The sequence below is a fragment of the Talpa occidentalis genome, unplaced genomic scaffold (genome assembly GCF_014898055.3).
Source record: "Talpa occidentalis isolate TD23 unplaced genomic scaffold, MPIMG_talOcc4v2.1 talOcc4.16, whole genome shotgun sequence".
Classification (NCBI taxonomy): Eukaryota; Metazoa; Chordata; class Mammalia; order Eulipotyphla; family Talpidae; genus Talpa; species Talpa occidentalis.
The window spans coordinates 45,664,369-45,685,165 of NW_023601653.1; the positions used below are offsets into that span (position 1 = coordinate 45,664,369).

The window sequence follows — 20,797 nt, forward strand, 5'->3', positions numbered from 1 at the left end:
CCCTCTCTAAGTGCCAACACTATTATTAAAATTTTGTCAGACTGTCAGCTCTGAAATCTACTGTCTTCTCTCTTTGTTTCCCTTACAATAAGCAGGATAACAAAAGGCTTTTCGAGCCATTGCCCAGTTGATATTATACACATGAACACATTTGTTTTTAGACAAGTTTCATTCATGACCTCTTTATAAATAAGTGCACAAATCATTTAATCATAGCTTTCTTGTCATTTTAAGAAACACTTATTAGCACACAGCAGTCCCTGAATGGGTGTCTTAAGATCTTTCCTCAAAGCTCACAGTCTGTTGCCATGGAAGAGGTTTTGAAGGTTGGGAAACTATAAATGGCACATGTACCACGGTAGAAACAAAGATGGGGCTTTGGGGCACACTGCAGTACTATGTGGAAGAAAATTATAATGAGCATAATTGTAATCAGCCTCCTGCCTAAATATATTAGAACCTATTATAGCTTAGCTTAGTATTACACACCCAGAGATATCACCATTTAAGTCATCTCCCTTGATATGAAGCAATAATACATAGTGAAACTAGAATAAAACATTGCAATACTTTAAAAACATGTTTATTTTTATTAAAGTGACATTGTATTATAACATTGTATAAGTTTCAGGTGTACATCACAGGCAATCAATATATATATATATATATATTTCATTAAATAAAGCACTAAAAATCCAATTGTATTGTTTATCATACCATTTTTCTGTTTGTTCCAATTACCCCCTGACCCCTTCCTTCTGTTAATGACTAATTAGTTTAATTCTTATTGCAATTAATGAACTAGAAGAGAAAGAAATCCAGAAAACAATCCCATTTAAAATCCCATCAATGGGCCTCCCCCGTGGCGAAGCGGTTGAGCCAAGTGCTGTGAAGCTGTCTGCAGCCTCTGCAGTGCGGGTTCGATTCCCGGCTGGCCAGGGTGATTCCCATATGGCTAGCAGACCTCTCCTGTCTCGCCCGCTGCTCCCCTCAGCAGTGTTCTTGGTCATCTGCTTATTCTGCTCCCTGCTCTGTCTCTGGTGAATCCTCTCACCCTCCTGTGCCTCTTGCCTGTACCCCAGCTCTTGTATAAAAATAAATCTTTAAAAAAAAAATAAAATCCCATCAAAATGAATTGAATACCTAAGAGTAAACCTAAAAAAGGAGTTGAAAGATCTATACAATGAACACTATAAGAAATCATTAAAAGATGGTCTCCCCTGGGGTGCAGCGGTTGAGCGCTAGGCTGTGAAGCTGCCTGCAGCCTCTGCAGTGCCGGTTCGATCCCTGTCCACTGGCGAGGGTTCCACATGGCACCGCAAACCTCTCCTGCCATGCCTGCTGCTCCCCTCAGCAGTGTGTTTCATCAGTCTGCCCGTTCTGTTCCCTGCTGTGGCTCTGGTGAATTCTCTCACCCTCCCGCACTTCTGACTGTACCCAGTGCTTGAATAAATAAATAAATAAATCTTAAAAAAAAAAAGAAATTATTAAAAGAAATAGCACATACAAATTGGAAAGATATCCTTGCTCATGGATTAGAAGATTAACATTGTAAAAATGGCCAGCTTACTCAAAGCAATATACAGATTCAACTGCAATCTCTATCAAAATTTCCATGGCATTCTTAAAACATATATATATGTATATAAATTACTGAAATTTATGTGGAACCTCAAAGATCCTAAATAACCAAAGCAATCCTCATAAAAATCAAAATCAACAGGCAACTATAAACTACAGACATACTGCGGGGGTTGGGGGGAGAAGGGAGTAGGATCAAAACAAGGGTGGGAAGAGCACAAGGGACCATGGTGATAGTTCACAGGTGAATGGGTGGTGGGAATTTTATGGGGACTATACCCAAGAAGAAAATGCATACATTGTACAAAAATGAAAACTGATGTAAAATATATAAAATAAAAAAATAACAAAAATAAAATTAACCTGCCAGTTTTATAAAAACAATAAAATTACATGGCAGGAGCTAAATTTTGTGAAGTGCTGACTCCTGAATATTTAATAAATATATAATAAACCTAAAAGGTATCAAAAGGAAATACTGAAAAAAAAAATGGAGGTATCACACTCCCAGACTTCAAAGTCTATGTACTTCAAAGTCTCCTCTACCTATAGTAATCAAAACAGGATTGTACTAGAATAAAAATACATACATAGATGAATGTAATAGAATTGAGAGCAAAAAATATTAACATTAGACCACTACCTCATACTGCATGCAAAAATGAACTCAAAATGGATTAAAGAATTCACTGCCATTCTGAAATCAAACAATACATAGTAGAAAACATAGATAAAAACTCCTTGGCATTGGTTTCAGGTATGTGGCTGTGTACTCAATTCCAACAGCAGAGGACTACATCAATCTCCAAAGCTTCTGTGCAGCTAAAGAAACTACCATAAAAATGAAAAGACACCCTACTGAACGGGAGAAGATATTTGAAAGTCACACATCGGATAGGGCTAATATCCAAGATTTATGAAGAACACATACCATTCACTAATAGAAAACAAATAACCAAATCAGAAAATAGGCAAGTGCCAAACAGACACTATTTCAAAGGTGACATATACGTGGCCAACAGGCACATAAAAAAAAATGAATATCATCACTTGTCTTCAGGGAAATGCCAATCAGAATCACAATGAGATATCACTTCATACCCACTGAGATCAGCAACACCGAAAGATAAGAGACAAGGAGTGTTGGTGAGCATGTGGAGGGAGTGTACAAGGAACCCTAGTGCACTCTTGGTGGGAGTGTTTCTGGTTCATCCTCTAAGGAAAACAGTTTGGAGTTTTCTCAGAATATTGAAAATAGAACCACCATATCATCCAGCAAGTCCACTCCTAGGTATCTACCCACAGAATGCAAAAACACTAAGTTGAAGAGATATGTTCATTTAATCACTATAATAGTGATGGTACGAAGACAACCTTTGTGATCAATGACAGATGATTGGATAGAGAAGATATAGTGTATAGGCATAATGGAATATTATTCAGCTATGCAAAACCCCAAATCTTGCCATTTGTGACAAAGTAGATGAGACTAGAGGGATTATGCTAAGCAAAATAAGTCAAAAGGAAAAAGACAAATAATGAATGATTTCGTTTATTGGTATAATGAAGAACACAAAGGAACAGGCAAAACTAAAACAAAACAAATCCTAGAAGTCTTACTCTAAAAGTGAGGCTACAGGAAGGAGAGGCTAGGAAGTGGGGAACTAGGGGATTTGGGGCCAGTGGGCTATGGTGTGTATTATTGGTGCTCAGGGGGTGGATGTGTTGTAGAAACTGTATTTGAAGAGGTGTGATCCTATACTTCTAAGTCATATTCAGCACTGTAAACCAATAAAAATTATCATTAAATCTATAAAAAATAATAGAATAAAGATAAAAAAGGTATCCTACTGAGCAGGAATAGATGTTTGCATATCATATATCCATAAAGTGTTGCTATCCCAAATACATAAGATCTCAACATTAAAAAACAAATAACCTAATTAAAAATGGGCAGAGGATCAGAACAGACACTTCTCCAGAGAAAATAATAGGCACATAATAAGAAGTTCATCATCTCTTATTAGAAAAATGCAAGTCAAAACACCATTGAGATGTCATTCCATACTTGTGAGAATTATTCACTTTACTGCTTTAATTTTATTATTATTATAAAAATATTATTATTCATTTTACTGCTTTAATTTTTTTCTTTCTTTTTAAAATCTGGATCAACTTACAGAGTTGAACCATTTTTAGTTTTCTATGGTGCAACACTGTGGGGTTATTGATTTCATTTTATTTTGGGGGTCTCTGCTGACTTTAGGTCCTGAGACCTCTAGTTACAGTTGCTATGTCAGCAGGGGTCAGGCTAGCTTTGGCGGGTTCTCCCACCATCCAGAATGTGCTGTGGGGGTGCTGTATCTCTCTATTCCCCTCTCTGGGGCCCCAGATCTGAGTCAGGGGCAGCGTATCTGCTGTCAGTGCACATTCAGAGGTCAGCACCAGAAACGAGGGGTCAGGGGAAAGTGTAGGATTTCTTCTGTGCTCCTTACCTGTGCGGAGTGCCCATCTACTCCTTATGGGCTTTTCCTGGCCCTGTCATATGTCTCCACCGTGTCTCCACTCTTTCCCCAGGGTCCCTGGCTGGACCAGCAGCCTGTGGTAGGTGCCCCCACCCTGGGTCTCAGCCTCCAGGCATTTCCCTCCATCCCCTTCTGTTTAATGAAACACGACAGCCTTTGTCCTCTGCAGGGCTGACTGTGTCTGTGGTGTGAAGGGAGCTCTGAGCTGCAGGAATCTCTTGGCATCATGTCCTCCCAGTCAAATGTTAGCTCTTCCACTTGGGAGTCACGCAAGGAAACTCCTCTGTGGTTATCTTGGTGATGTCATCTCCTGCAATCCTTTCCTTAACTTGATTTCCTGCCTCTAGTCTCCATTTTAAGTAATTTTAAGGAAAGATATCAGATTTCTTTTGTCTCTATGTCACAAATATTCAATTGCTCTCAATTTCTATAGAATAAGTTCCATTCATCAGTTTAGTCTTTCAATCAACATTTATCAAGCTCCTTAGATCCAGTGCACTCAGCATTGGTGATAGAAAGATGACCAGAGAAAGAGTCCTCCCTTTTCCAGCAATATCTAGATTAATTCTCTCTTCCCAGAAAAAAAAAAATTATGCATTTCAGTAGATTTATGCAAACTATCTTATAAAAACAGGGATGAGGAAGAATTTATTTCTGCAGAATATGGCTTTAAGAAAAGAAGAAAAAAGGACAAGGAGTCTCTAAGAAAGAGAGCTCAAAGGCATAGAGCTGAAATGAAAAGCCTGGGTTTTTCTGGAATTCACAGTTGTGTGCCTTGGTGGAAGTGTGGGAAGCATAGGCAGTAAATAGGGAGAGACAGCAAAAGAGAGTGGGCAAAGGCCAAATCCTTCTAGGGTTTACATGCTTAACTAAAGAGGTGATAAGATGTGTAAGGAGTGGTCAGATTTGATTTATCTACAGAAAAATCATTCTGGTGGCACTGGGAAGAGTAGATGGGAAGCACAAGAGAAATAGATCCATGAGGACAAACTTGATCTAAGGGCTTATAATGACAATAGCTAGTAAAAAATTTTAGAGCAGAAAGAGATTATAGGTGAAAAATATCCTGTAGTGTAATAATAAGATGGAATATCATACAGTAGGTTAAAATGTGAATTCCATCTGTTTTTTAATATATTATTTATTTATTTTTTATTATTTTTTTAATTTTATATGTTTTTTACATCATTTTGCGTTTTTGCACAATGTATGCATTTTCATCTTGGTTACTGTCCGTATATAATTTCCACCCCCCTTGTTTTGATCCTACACCCTCCTCCCCCACCCCCCACCCTGTAGTGTGTCTCTGGTTTATAGTTGCTTGTTGATTTTGATTTTTACTGTATTGTAATTAGTCTTTTTCTTGGTCCCTTATTTAGATTTTCTAGATTCCTGCTATGAGTGAGACCATCTGTTTGATTTCTCCTCTCAGGTGTAGTCCCCATAAAATTCCCAGCACCAAGTTACCTGTGCACCATTTCCATAGTCCCTTGTGCTCTTCCCTCCTGTTTTGATCCCTCTCCCTCCCCCTTCCCTATCTAATGTCTCTGATTTATAGTTGCCTGTTAATTTTTTAAATATTGTTATTATTTTTCCCCTGATCTCTTACTTGGTTCCCCTATATTCCTCCTATAAATAAAACCATCTGATATTTTTCTTTTTCCTTCTGACTTGTTTCACTGAGCATAATCCCTTCTAGCTCCATCCATGTTGCTGAGAATGGCATTAGTTTCTGTTTTTGTTTTATGGGTGCAAATTGTTTTCAGATATCTCTGAGGATATTCATGCATTGAAAAGTTCTTTTATGCTGCCTAATCAATAGTTCCACTGAAATAATTTATCTTTGTTCTTCTTTGTCTTGTTGGTTTTTCTTTTAACTATGTTTCTTGGTTGTCTATGTATATTTTCAGTGCAATTTGATATAAAGAACTCCAAGTTCTTAACTCCTTTTTCAGCCTTGCCAGCAACTTTTATGGACTGGATGAATGAGGTCAGTCAAGGGGTTTACGACTTCTTGACCACTTAGTTTATAAATCCTATAGGTCATCTAGCTATTCATTTTGGAATGTGCGAGTTGAGGATTTCATTTGTGTTAGGGCCTTAGTTCAAAGTGAGATAAAAAGATAAATCTGACATCTAACTCAGAAGTAGCATCAAAGATTGAAAAAAGACTGTTAAAAACCATAAAAAAAAGTTAGAATAATTGAACATAATCCTTAGCAGATTTCTCATTAGGACACTGTTAAGTGTTAACAGTGGTCTACAATGGATCCATTTTTAAACAGAGCCCATCTGCTTCTCATAAACAATGGTAGCCTGAGGAGCTGAGCTTCAGATTATTTAAGAAGAGATGAGTGTGCTTTGGATGAACTGTCTCCTCTCTTGCCCTCTGTAGGGAAGTGAATTAATCAGGCTTTTTGTGCCACTGCCTCTGTGGCCATCATCTTCGGCCTTGATTGTGCTAAAACAGGAGACCCTTGGGAACATGGGCACACATGCCTGGTTGTGGACACCTGGAGCATGGGTGTGGCATGTGTAAGTGTGCATACCTGAGCCTGGAAGACAGAGATATAAGGATAGCTACAGGAAGAAGACACCAGGGGTGGCTGTGGGAGGACAAGTGACTACAGAAGAGGCAAGACCACAAGAGAATGCCCTAGAGAGCCCAGGGAAAGAGCATAAAGATTCGTAGGGTGTTGGAGGGCTCAGTTCCCTGCCTGGCTCCCAGAATCCCCTGTCTCTGCCTCCTTGTACGCCAGCCTCCCTGCCTGGTGTGCCTGGTGTGCCTGGTTCCCTAAGAGCATTAAAGCTTGAAAAATCTGGGCCTCCCCGGGGGCGCAGCGGTTGAGTGCTGGGTTGCGAAGCTCCCCGCAGCCTCTGCAGCGCTGGTTCGATTCCCAGCTGCTCCCCGGCCACAGGAGGAGGGTCCCACATGGCGCGCAGACCTCTCCTGCTGCCCACTGCTCTCCTCAGCAGTGTACTTCAGTCCTTCTGCCTGCTCTGCTCCCCGCTCTGGCTCTGGTGAATTCTCTTACCCTCCCGCGCTTCAGACTGTATCCAGTGCTTGTATAAATAAATAAATAAATCTTAAAAAAAAAAAAGCTTGAAAAAAATCCTCCGAGGGCTCTGGGACTTGTTTTACCCCCCTGCCTGAATCATCTGTGAACCTGCCCTGTGCTTGCTGGCACTAGACCCTCTCATCCCCTTGCCAAAATAAATTGTGCAATGTTATGTATTTTCCATTTTAAAAATAGGACAAATTGTATTCTGTACAGGCTGAATCCATTTTAGGGAGGAATAAAGTCAGCAGAGACAGAGTTGATCGTTCAGAGAGTCTAATATTCTGAAGAAAAACTATCCTCACTGGTGATTGAGTTTTTTAGAATCAACTATACAATATAACGTTGTTATTAAGATATTCATGACGGAAGATAAAATTTTTAGATTTCGATTAGGCTCTGAGAGCATGGCCTCAATTATTTTGTGCTTTAGATAACTACTAATCTCTCTTCAGTATCAGATCTTATAATCAGACTGTTATTTTTACCATATATTTTTATTACAGATAAAGATGTCTTTGAAGAAGTAAATATCTAAGGCTTAATTTTTACTACATCCCAAAAGATCTTGGGTCACTATTTTTGACTAATGTTTTTGAGATCACACATGCATCTAGAAAAATAGGGTTTAACTCCCTTCCCAATTTTTGCCAAACTGGAACTTTGGAGGGTAGGGCTTATGCTTAATTTTGCCAAAACTGACATTAGGTTATCTGCTGATAAGAGTAAGCAAGCTATTTCTCTTTTCAAGAGCAGAAAAAGTATTAACAAACCATAAATAGTCACAAATCATGAATATTATTAAAGGATACAAATAATGATATTTTAGTGATAAATTGGAAAAGGCAAGACATATTTTACCACAGAGCCAGTGGAGAGAGTGTTGCTCTATTGAGACATTGATTCCAGACTTCTGGCTTCCAGAACTGTGAAAGAATAAATTTCCATTGTTTTAAGTCACCACATTTATGGTGATTTGCTACGGTAACTCTAGGAAACTAATCTACTGCCTATGTCTTATTCACATTTTGTTAGAGAAGTCAGGAGTAGCCATAACTAGCAAATGTAATAATAGGGTAAGATCTAAAATCTTTTTCTTCAACAAATAGTTATTGAGGATCTACTATGTTCTAAACAATGGGGGCACACAAATGAACAATACAGATAAATATCTTCACCCACAGGAGGGTCTGTGCTAATGTGAAGGAAACAGATACATCAAACAGAACAAATAAACACAGTATGGAAATTTAAACAGTAATAAATTCTTTGAAAAATTCAAGCAGTAAAAGAGAGAGGAAGTCCTGAGAGGCTGGGTTGTCATTATAGATGAAGTGGTCAGGATTTTTTTTTTTTTTTTTTTTTTTTTGTGGGACCCTCGCGGGCAGCTGGGGAACGAACCAGTGCTGCAGAGGCTGCAGACAGCCTCGCAGCCCAGCGCTCAACCGCTGCGCCACAAGGGGAGGCCCTGGTCAGGATGTTTCTTACTGTAAATATAGCATTTGCATAAGGACCTAAGGAAGAGGAAGAAGTAAGTCAGGTAGCTGCTTGGGGGAGGAATGTAGAAACAGGAATTGCACTGACTCTTAGGCAGCAACAGCAAGGAGACATGTAAGGTTACCATGGAGTCAACTAGTGGAAAGATGGTTGACTTGGAGGTCAGTTCAGACTCATGTATAGACATGTAATCTCTATCAGTAAATGGTCATAAGTCTGGCTGATGAATAAATGGTGAGCATTGAACACACTAAACTAGCATCTGGCTCACATCTGGATGTGTTATCAGCACACAAACACTTTTCTTGTATCTCCTTTCCAGTCACGACCCTTTCCCCTTGCACAAAAGTCGCTTGGACTCACATTTCTAACATACAAATTAGTGAGAGCGATAATAATAACTAACTTCTATCAAGAGCTTACTCTATGCTAAGCCCTAGAGATGACTGTCACATTAAATCTCCCAAACAACCCTAAGAAGTAAGTGCTCTTGTTCTGTCTACTTTATAGAAATGAGTGGATGGAAGCACAGAGGGACTAGATGACTTGATGAAATTATGCAAGAATAAGCAGTGGTTCTAGAGTAACTAAATTCTTGCATTATTTCCCAACCATTCCAAGCCATGACTATCATGAGTGCAAGTGATTTGGTCCACTTTCAAATTATATCCAGAATCTGACCCCCCCTTTTAATTTTTTTTTTACCACCTCCACTACCACTTTCTTAGCCCAAGGCATCATTTTGTCTCATCTGGAATAGCTTCTAACTAATCTTTCTGATTTCAAACTTGTCCCTTAGATGCTATTATTATATTTTCTTTTTTTTTCTTTTTTAAAATTTTATTTTTAAATCCCGTCAAAAAATGGGCAGAAGAGCTAAAAAGAAACTTCTCTGAAGAGGAAATGCAAATGGCCAACAGGCATATGTAAAAATGTTCAACATCACTTGTAATCAGGGAAATGCAAATCAAAACTACCATGAGATACCATCTTACACCAGTGAGAATGGCACATATTAAAAAAACTAGCAACAACAAATGTTGGCGAGGATGTGGAGAAAAAGGAACTCTTCTGCACTGTTGGTGGGAGTGCAAACTGGTCCAACCACTATGGAGAGGTGTGTGGAGATTTCTGGACCTACTAAACATAGAGCTTCCATATGATCCAGCAATTTCACTTCTAGGTATTTACCCAAAAGACACAGAAACATCAATTCCAAAGAACACCTGCACCCCTATGTTTATAGCAGCACTGTTTACAATAGCTAAGCTTTGGAAACAGCCCAAATGCCCAAAAATAGATGACTGGATCAAGAAGATGTGGTACATATATACCATGGAATATTACTCAGCATTCAAAAAAGATAAACACATGCCATTTGCAGCAACATGGATGGCGCTGGAAGGGATCATGCTCAGCGAAATAAGCCAGAAAGAAAAAGAAAAATACTGGATGGTCTCACTCATAGCAGGAATCTAGAAAACTTAAATAAGGACCAGGAAAATGAATAACTATAAGAAAGTGAAAATCAAAATCAACAAAAAACTTTGAACCAGAGACACTCTCTGGGAGGTGGGGGGCGGGGAGGGGAGGGATTGGGGTCAAAATGGGGGGGGTGGCAATTGTATGGGGTATATAAAAATAAAATTTAATAAAAAAAATTTATTTTTATATTCCCCATACAATTGCCACCCCCTTATTTTGACCCCAATCCCTCCTTTCCCTGCCCCCCACCCCCCATAGAGTGTCTCTGGTTCATAGTTGTTTGTTGATTTTGATTTTTTTAAAATTTTTTCTTTCTTATAGTTATTCTTTTTCCTGGTCCCTTATTTAAGTTTTCGAGATTTCTTCTATGAGTGAGAAAATCCTGTATTTTTCTTTTTCTTTCTTATTTTGCTGAGCATGATCCCTTCCAGCTCCATCCATGTTGCTGCAAATGGCATGTGTTTATCTTTTTTGAATACTGAGTAATATTCCATGGTGTATATGTACCACATCTTCTTGATCCAGTCATCTATTTTTGGGCATTTGGGTTGTTTCCAAAGCTTAGCTATTGTAAATTGTGCTGCTATAAACATAGGGGTGCCGGTGCTCTTTGGAATTGATGTTTCTGTGTCCTTTGGGTAAATACCTAGGAGTGGAATTGTTGGATCATATGGAAGTTCTATGTTTAGTAGGTCAAGAAATCTCCACAGATATTATTATATTTTCAACATAGCAGCAATGTGCTTCCCAAAGCAGAAAGCTTATGCCACCTGCACATGTCAAACCACACGCAGGAATAAATTCACAAATAAATTCACATGTTACATATATAACAAACATGCAGGTAAAGGAGTGCTTAGCATTCTTGTTTATCAGGAAAATGCAAAATAAAATCACAATGTGATGACCCTGCACAACTCCGATAATAGCTAAAATAAAAAATACCAAGGACTGACAAGTATGTGGAACAGCCAAAATCCTCATAGACAATTGCATCCACTGAGAAACTATTTGGCAATCTCTACTAAAGGTGATCACACTCTATGAGAGGGTGATCTATAAGGGCTAAGGATACCTTTAACCAAAATATATACAATATAGAATACTTCTATCCAAAATATATACATAAGTTCACCTAAAGACTTACAGAAGACCAGTCAAACCCAGAGAGACTCAAAAATTTATTCTCGTTGCTACATAGTAGTTGATGATGTGAGTATGCTCACAATCAAATCCTATATAAAAAAACCCATTCTACTGTCTACTTCTAGACTTGAGTGGTGTTATCCCTCCTATTCTTCCACTCATCACTACTGCATCTATGTGATTGTATCATTTGTATTTTTTCATCATTGCCTTATATTCCTGGCTTGAATTTGGCTTTAATTATGTTCCATAGGCCTAATAACATCATGGTTGGCATCCGAATTCTGACCAAGCAGGGTCCTGATCTTGGTTTCTTTGTGACTGAATTTCTCAACTTAGAACTTGCAGCAGTATTTTTTTTTTTCCTTTTTGCATAGAAGAACTGGGGTATAGGCCAGAGGAGAGGAGGGTGAGAGGATTCACCAGAGACAGGATGGGGAGCAGGACAGGTGGATTTACTGAAATCCACTACTGAGGGGAGCAGCAGGTGAGGCAGGAGAGGTCTGCTGTGCCATGTGAATCAGCAACCTGGCCGGGGATTGAACTCAGGTCATTGTGGTGATAGTGCTGATACTTAACCCCTAGGCCACTAAGGAGGCTCATTTGCAGCAATATTAAGAAAAATGGACAGAATATGTAACCTCTGTATAAAATTTAATTCTCTAAATACAACCTCCAGACTCAATGAACTTTCCAGAGTCTCAGTCTTGGGCAAATTGAGGGCCTGAACATCCACATTCTGTACTGTGCACCTTGATATGCCTGAGGGTTCCCATGGAGAAGCCCACTCACTTTCAGGTCAGCCCATTTGGAAAGCCAACTGGTCGACCTCTGCTGCTTTCCTCATGTAGAGCCATCCCCTCCCCTCACTCACTGTCCTTTGCCCTTCCCTTCCCTTTTCCCTCCCTTAGCTTTAAAGAATTCAAAGTTAGGGGAGGGGCAGAGAGAGGAAGAACTAGAGTCAAAATAAGGGGGGAGGTACAATTGTATGGGGAATATAAACAAAATGAAAATGCATACATTGTACAAAGATGAAAAATGATGTAAGAATTATATAAAATAAAATATTAAAAAAAGATTTAATAGACTCAAAATAAAATAAAAAAACCTACCACATAAATTTTTGTTTATTTATTTTTTTAAAAGATTTATTTATTTATACAAGAACTGGGGTATAGGCCTGAGGCGCGGGAGGGTGAGAGAATTCACCAGAGACAGAGCCGGAGCAGAACAGGAAAAAAAAAAAAAAGCTTTCACAGTTAGAGCCTCCCGGGTGGCGCAGCGGTTGAGCGTTGGTTGCGAAGCTGCCCGCAGCCTCTACAGTGCCGGTTAGATCCCTGGCCAACCGGGAGGGTCCCACATGGCGCGCAGACCTCTCCTGCCGCCCGCTGCTCCCCTCAGCAGTGTACTTCGGTCCTTCTGCCTGCTGTGCTCTCCCCTCTGGCTCTGGTGAATTCTCTCACCCTCCCATGTTTCTGACTGTACCCAGTGCTTGTATAAATAAATAAATAAATAAATAAATAAATAAAACTTTAAAAAAAAAAAGATTTCACAGCTAATCACAGGCTGTCTCATGACAACTCTTGCACGATTGTTTTATAACACACGAGCTTAATTTATATAGCTTGGTAGAAAACATATAGCACCAAGTATATGCTGGAGAATATTCTGGAGATTCACAAATGATTCAAATACAATGCTCAAGGGTTTTTAATTCTATAAATGTTTTGCTTTCCTACCATTAAAAAAGGGGGAAGTTTTCCTTTAAGAGAAGTACACGTTCCTCAACTGTCCCTTACTCTACCACCCCTGGCACATAGGTGGGGCTCAATAAATACCTTTTGATAAATACCTGGAAAACTATGAGATAACTTATTTTCATTTTTATACTGAATGCTAGTATTAATTATAAGATCCCCAAATGATATAGGTCACTGGAGATTAAAAAAATACAGAATAATAAGATAGATAAGGTTGGCATAATAGTTTCTACTTGTTGCTGTAAGATATTACCACAAATTGAGTGGTTTAAAATGACACAAATGTATCATCTAGTTCAGGAGATCAGAGATCTGAAATCAGTTTCACTGGGAAGTCAAGGTATTGGCAGACTTGGCTCCTTCTGGAAGTTTTGAGGTGATAATTCCTATCTTTGTCTTTTTCAGCTTCTAGGGCCACCTGCATTCCTTGTATTCTGACCCCTTTCAATATGCATAACTGCAATCTTTGCTGTCATCATCAGTGGCCTTCTCTTTGGAGGTAGCATGTGTCTGCTTCTCTTTTTCTTTTATATTTTTTATTTTCTTTTATACATTTTTTACATCATTTTTGCACAATGTCTGCCTTTTCATCTTGGTTATAGTCCCCATACAATTCCCACCCTCCTTTGTTTTGATCCTACTCCCTCCTCCCCATCCCTTAGTGTGTCTCTGGTTTATAGTTGCTTGTTGATTTTGATTTTTACTTTATTATAATTAGTCTTTTTCCTGATCCCTTATTTGGGTTTTCTAAATTCCTGCTATGAGTGAGACCATCTGGTATTTTTCTTATTCTTTCTTGCTTATTTCGCTGAGCATGATCCCTTCCAGCTCCATCCATGTTGCTGCAAATGGCATGAGTTTATCTTTTTTGATTGCTAAGTAATATTCCATGGTGTATATGTACCACATCTTCTTGGTCCAGTCATCTATTTTTGAGCATTTGGATTGTTTTCATAGCTTAGCTATTGCAAATAGTTCTGCTATAAACACAGGAGTGCAGGTGCCCTTTTGAATCAATGATTCTGTATCCTTTGGGTAAATACCTAGGAGTGGAATTGCTGGATCATATGGAAGCTCCATCTTTAGTAGGTTGAGGAATCTCCACACAGCTTTAGTGGTTGGACCAGTTTACACTCCCACCATTTGCATTTCCTCTTTGGAAAAGATTCTTTTTAGCTCTTCTGCCCATTTTTTGACTGGGTTGTTTACTTTGTTTTTGTTGAGTCTCATCAGCTCTTTGTAGATTTTTGTGATCAGCCCTGTATCATTAGTGTTATACGCAAAATTTTTCTCCCAGTTGGTGGGTTGTCTCTTTGTTTTGGTTACTGTCTCTTTTGCTGTGCAGAAGCTCTTTAATTTGATGCAGTCCCAGCTGTTGATCTTTGCCTTCACTATCACTGCTTTGGGTGATGTGTCTGTAAAGATGTTACTGAGGTGTATGTCATGTAGTGTTTTGCCTATATTTCCTTCTATATATTTAATTGTTTCAGGTATTATGTCTAGTTCTTTAATCCATTTTGAGTTGGTTTTTGTGCATGGTGTGAGGTAGTTGTTAAGCTTCATTCTTCTGCATGTAGCAACCCAGTTTTCCCAGTACCATTTATTGAACAAACTTTCTTTTTTCCATTGCATAGTCTTTGCTCCTTTGTCAGAGATTAGCTGACTGTGAATCTGTGGGTTTATTTCTGATTTTCTATTTGGTTTCATTGGTCTGTGTGTCTGTTCTTGTTCCAATACAATGCGGTTTTGATTATTATGGCTTTGTGGTATAGTTTGAAGTCTGGGAGTGTGATACCTCCATTCCCTTCTTTTTTTTTCAGGAGAGTTTTGGCTATTCGGGATTTTTGGTGGCTCCATATGAATTTCATCAATATTTGTTCTATTTCTTTGAAGAATGTCATTGAAATTTTTATTGGAATAGCGGTTGAATCTGTATATTGCTTTTGGTAGGATGGCCATTTTGATAATGTTAATTCTTCCAATCCATGAGCAGGGGATGTCTTTCCATTTCTTCATGTCTTCTTCTATTTCTTTTAAGAGTGTTTTATAGTTTTCTTTGTATAGGTCCGTTACCTCTGTTGTTAGGTTTATTCCCAAGTATTTGATTTTTTTTTGTTTCAATAATAAAAGGGATGGTTTTCTTCATTTCTCCTTCTTCAGATTTATTGTTTGTGTATCGAAGGCTACTGATTTTTGTGTTTTGATTTTGTATCCTGCAACTTTCCTAAACGGATTAGTTTGATTAGTTTTTCTGTGGAGTTTTTGGGGTCTCTATGTATATTATCATATCATCTGTGAATAGTGATAGTTCAACTTCTTCCTTCCCTATTTGGATTCCTTGTATGTCTTTCTCTTGTCTTATTGCTCTGGCTAGGACTCCCAGTATTATACTGAAAAGTAGTGGTGAGAGTGGACATCCTTGTCTTGTTACAGATCTTAACGGAAATGCTTTTAACTTTTCACCATTGAGAATGATACTGGCTGTTGGCTTCTCATAGATGGCCTTTATGATGTTGAGGTATGTTCCTTGTATCCTGAGAATTTCAAGGGCCTTTATCATAATGGCTGTTGTACTTTGTCGAAAGCTTTCTCAGCATCTATTGATATTATCATATGGTTTTCATATTTCTTTTTGTTGATGTGTTGGATTACGTTGATTGATTTTCAGATGTTGAACCATCCTTGTGTCCCTGTAATAAATCCTACTTGGTCATGATGAATTATCTTATGGATACATTGTCGGATTCTGTTAGCTAAAATCATATTGAGGATTTTTGCATCAGTGTTCATTAGAGAGCTTGGTATGTAGTTTTCATTTTTTATGTTGTCCTTGTTCAGTTTTGGTATTAGTGTAATGCTGGCTTCATAGAACATGTTTGGTATTATCCCTTCCTTCTCAATGTTTTGAAAGAGTTTGTGAAGGATAGGCACTAATTTGTTTCTGAATGTTTGCTAGAATTCATTTGTAAACCCATCTGGTCCAGGGCTTTTGTTTTGGGGGAGGGTTTTGATTACCATTTCAATTTCACTGCTTGTAATTGGGCTGTTTAGGTGTTCTATTTCTTAAGCTTTATCTAGCTTTGGGTGATTGTAAAGTTGTAGGAATTTGTCCATCTCTTCTAGATTGTTGAACTTGTTTGCATTTAACTGTTCATAGTAGTTTTTGATTATTCTTTGGATTTCTGCTGTGTCTGTTGTGATTTCTCCTCTTTCATTTGTGATCCTATTTATTTGTGCTTTCTCCCATTTTCCCTTTGTAAGCCTGGCTAGGGGGTTGTCTATTTTATTTATTTTTTCAAAGAACCAGCTTTTGGTTTCATTGATCTTTTGAATTGTTTTTTCCCATGCTATTTCATCTTTGATTTTTACTATTTCTTTTCTTCTACTGACTTTAGGGTTTTTTTGTTGTTCTTTTTCTAGTTCTTTGAGATGTGAGATTAGGTATTTTTCTTGCTTCTTGATGTGAACCTATATTGCTATATATTTTCCTCTTATTATTGTTTTGCTGCATCCCATATATTTAGGAAATTGATGTCCTCCTTGTCATTCAACTCAAAGTATTTTTTAATTTCTTCATTGATCTCCTCATTAGTCCAGTGGTCTTCCAGTAGTGTGGGTTTCAATCTCCAGGAGTAGTAGGTTTCCTTGCCTTCTTTTTGTGGTTTATTTCTAGTTTGATGCCTTCATGGTCAGAGAAGATGGTTGGTATGATTTCAATCTTGGTGTATCTGTTGATGTTTGTCTTGTGTCCCAGTATGTGGTTGATCCCGGAGGATGATCTGTGTGCGCTTGAGAAAAATGTGGTCTCAGATTTTTGGGGGTTTAGCATTCTTTTTTTTTATTCATATTTTATTTTATTTTATTTTTTTATAATAAATTTTATTTTTATATTCCCCATACAATTGCAACCCCCCCATTCTGATACCAATCCCTCCCCTCCCACTTCCCACCCCCCCAAAAGTGTCTCTGTTTCATAGTTTTTGTTGATTCTGATTTTCACTTTCTTATAGTTATTCATTTTCCTGGTCCCTTATTTAAGTTTTCTAGATTCCTGCTATGAGTGAGACCATTCGGTATTTTTCTTTTTCTTTTTGGCTTATTTCGCTGAGCATGATCCCTTCCAGCGCCATCCATGTTGCTGCAAATGGCATGTGTTATCTTTTTGAATGCTGAGTAATATTCCATGGTGTATATGTACCACATCTTCTTGATCCAGTCATCTATTTTTGGGCATTTGGGTTGTTTCCAAAGCTTAGCTATTGTAAACAGTGCTGCTATAAATATAGGGGTGCAGGTGTTCTTTGGAGTTGATGTTTCTGTGTCCTTTGGGTAAATACCTAGGAGTGGAATTGCTGGATCAATGGAAGCTCTATGTTTAGTAGGTCCAGAAATCTCCACACAGCTCTCCATAGTGGTTGGACCAGTTTGCACTCCCACCAACAGTGCAGAAGAGTTCCTTTTTCTCCACACCCTCGCCAACATTTGTTGTTGCTAGTTTTTTTAATATGTGCCGTTTTCACTGGTGTAAGATGGTATCTCATGGTAGTTTTGATTTGCATTACCCTGATTACAAGTGATGTTGAACATTTTTTCATATGCCTGTTGGCCATTTGCATTTCTTCTTCAGAGAAGTTTCTTTTTAGCTCTTCTGCCCATTTTTTGACTGGATTATTTTCTTTGTTGTTGTTGAGTCTCATCAGCTCTTTGTAGATTTTTGTGATCAGTCCTTTATCATTAGTGTTGTGTGCAAAAATGTTCTCCCAGTTGGTGGGGTTTCTCTTTGTTTTTGTTATTGTCTCTTTTGCTGTGCAGAAGCTCTTTAATTTGATGTCGTCCCAGCTGTTTATCTTTGCCTTCACTATCACTGCTTTGGGTGATGTGTCTGTAAAGGTGTCTTTGATGTGCAAATCACGTAGTGTTTCACCTATATTTCCTTCTATATATTTTATGGTTTCAGGTCTTATGTCTAGTTCTTTAATCCATTTTGAGTTGATTTTTGTGTATGGTGTGAGGTAGTGGTCAAGCTTCATTCTTTTGCATGTAGCGACCCAGTTTTCCCAGCACCATTTATTGAACAAACTTTCTTTGCTCCAATGCATAGTCTTTGCTCCTTTGTCAAAGATTAGTTGACCATAAATCTGTGGGTTTATTTCTGGATTTTCTATTCTATTCCATTGGTCTGTATGTCTGTTCTTGTTCCAATACCATGCAGTTTTGATGATTATGGCTTTGTAGTATAGTTTGAAGTCTGGGAGTGTGATGCCTCCATTCCCTTCTTTTTTTTTTTTTTCAGGAGAGCTTTGGCTATTCGGGGTCTTTTGTGATTCATATGAATTTCATCAATAATTGTTCTATTTCTTTGAAGAATGACATTGAAATTTTGATTGGAATAGCATTGAATCTGTATATTGCTTTTGGTAGGATGGCCATTTTAATAATGTTTATTCTTCCAATCCATGAGCAGGGGATGTCTTTCCATTTCTTCATGTCTTCTTCTATTTCTTTTAACAGTGTTTTATAGTTTTCTTTGTATAGGTCCTTTACGTCTTTTGTTAGATTTATTCCCAAATATTTAAAGTTTTTTTGTTTTGCTAATAAAGGGGATTTTTTTTTGATTTCTTCTTCTTCAGATTTATTGTTTGTGTATAGGAAGGCTACTGACTTTTGTGTGTTGATTTTGTATCCTGCCACTTTACTGAACTGATTGATTAGTTGAATTAGTTTTTTTGTGGAGTTTTTGGGGTTCTCTACGTATATTATCATATCATCTGCAAATAGTGATAGTTTGACTTCTTCTTTTCCTATTTGGATTCCTTGGATGTCTTTCTCTTGTCTTATTGCTCTGGCTAGGACTCCCAGTATTATATTGAAAAGCAGTGGTGAGAGTGGACATCCTTGTCTTGTTCCAGATCTTAATGGAATTGCTTTCAGCTTTTCACCATTGGGAATGATACTGGCTGTTGGCTTCTCATAGATGGCCTTTATAATGTTGAGGTATGTTCCTTGTATCCCAAGAATTTCAAGGGCTTTTATCATGAATGGGTGTTGTACTTTGTTGAAAGCTTTCTCAGCATCTATTGATATTATCATACGGTTTTCATATTTCTTTTTGTTGATGTGTTGGATAACGTTGATTGATTTTCGGATGTTAAAACATCCTTGTGTCCCTGGAATGAATCCTACTTGGTCGTGGTGAATTATCTTATGGATACATTGGTGGATTCTGATAGCTAAAATTTTATTGAGGATTTTTGCATCAGTGTTCATTATTTGAGATTGGCCTGTAGTTTTCCTTTCTTGTGTTGTCCTTGTTTGGTTTTGGTATAAGTGTAATGTTGGCTTCATAGAACATGTTTGGTATTGTCCCTTCCTTCTCTATTTTTTGGAAGAGTTTGTGAAGGATAGGCCCTAATTCATCTCTGAATGTTTGGTAGAATTCATTTGTAAATCCATCAGCTCCTGGGCTTTTGTTTTTGGGGAGGTTTTTGATTACCATTTCTATTTCGCTGCTTGTAATTGGGCTGTTTAGGTGTTCTATTTCTTCTTTATCTAGCTTTGGGTGATTGTAGAGTTGTAGGAATTTGTCCATCTCCTCTAGATTGTTGAACTTGTTTCCATATAACTGTTCATAGTAGTTACTGATTATTCTTTTGATTTCTGCTGTGTCCGTTGTGATTTCTCCTCTGTCATTTGTGATCCTGTTTATTTGTGCTTTCTCCCTTTTTTCCTTTGTGAGCCTGGCTAGGGGTTTGTCTATTTTATTGATTTTTTCAAAGAACCAGCTCTTGGTTTCATTGATCTTTTGGATTGTATTTTTAGTTTCAATTTCATTTATTTCTGCTTTGGTTTTTATTATTTCTTTTCTTCTACTGGTTTTGGTTTTTTTTTTGTTGTTCTTTTTCTAGATCTTTGAGCTTTGAGATTAGGTTGTTTCTTTGAATTCTTTCTTGTTTCTTGATGTGAGCTTCTATTGCTATATATTTTCCTCTTATTACTGCTTTTTCTGCATCCCATACATTTAGGATATTGGTGTCCTCCTTGTCATTCAATTCAAAGAATTTTTAAATTTCTTGTTTGATCTCCACATTAGTCCAGTGGTCTTCCAGTAGTGTGGTTTTTAATCTCCATGAGGTAGGAAAGTTCCTTGCCTTCTTTGTATGGTTTATTTCTAGTTTAATGCCTTCATGGTCAGAAAAGATGGTTGGTATGATTTCAATCTTGGTGTATCTGTTGATGTTTGTCTTGTGCCCCAGTATGTGATCGATCCTGGAGAATGATCCGTGTGCACTTGAGAAAAATGTGTACTCCGTTTTTTTGGGGTTTAGTGTTCTATAGATATCTGTTAAGCCCAAATGCTCTAGGTCCTTATTTAGAGCTTTAGTTTCTTTACTTATTTTTTGTCTTGTTGATCTATCCATTGTTGATAATGGTGTGTTGAAGTCTCCCACTACGTATGTGTTTTCTCTGATGTCTGTTTTCAGAGAGGACAACAGTTGTCTGATATATTTTGGTGCTCCTTCGTTTGGTGAATATGTTAATGAGTGTTATTTCTTCTTGAAGTATTGTCCCCTTGATCATAATGTAGTGGCCATTGGGGTCTCTTTTTATTTTTTTGAGTTTGAAGTCTGTTTTATCTGATATAAGTATAGCTGTTCCTGCTTTCTTTTTTGGTCCATTTGCTTGTAGGATTGTTTTCCATCCTTTGACTTTGAGCCTATTTTTATCTTTTGTAGCTAAATGTGTT

At 37.8% G+C, this 20,797-nt stretch overlaps 1 long non-coding RNA gene across 1 annotated transcript in view; it reads right to left on the minus strand.

The window, feature by feature from the left end:
• Positions 1–8,053: 8,053 nt before the first annotated feature.
• LOC119248301 (uncharacterized) overlaps positions 8,054–20,797 on the minus strand; it is a 47,511-nt gene continuing 34,767 nt past the window's right edge. Inside the window, exon 3 of the long non-coding RNA XR_008552343.1 lies at positions 8,054–8,091. This is a non-coding gene — a long non-coding RNA (uncharacterized LOC119248301). The remainder of the gene's footprint in view (positions 8,092–20,797) is intronic.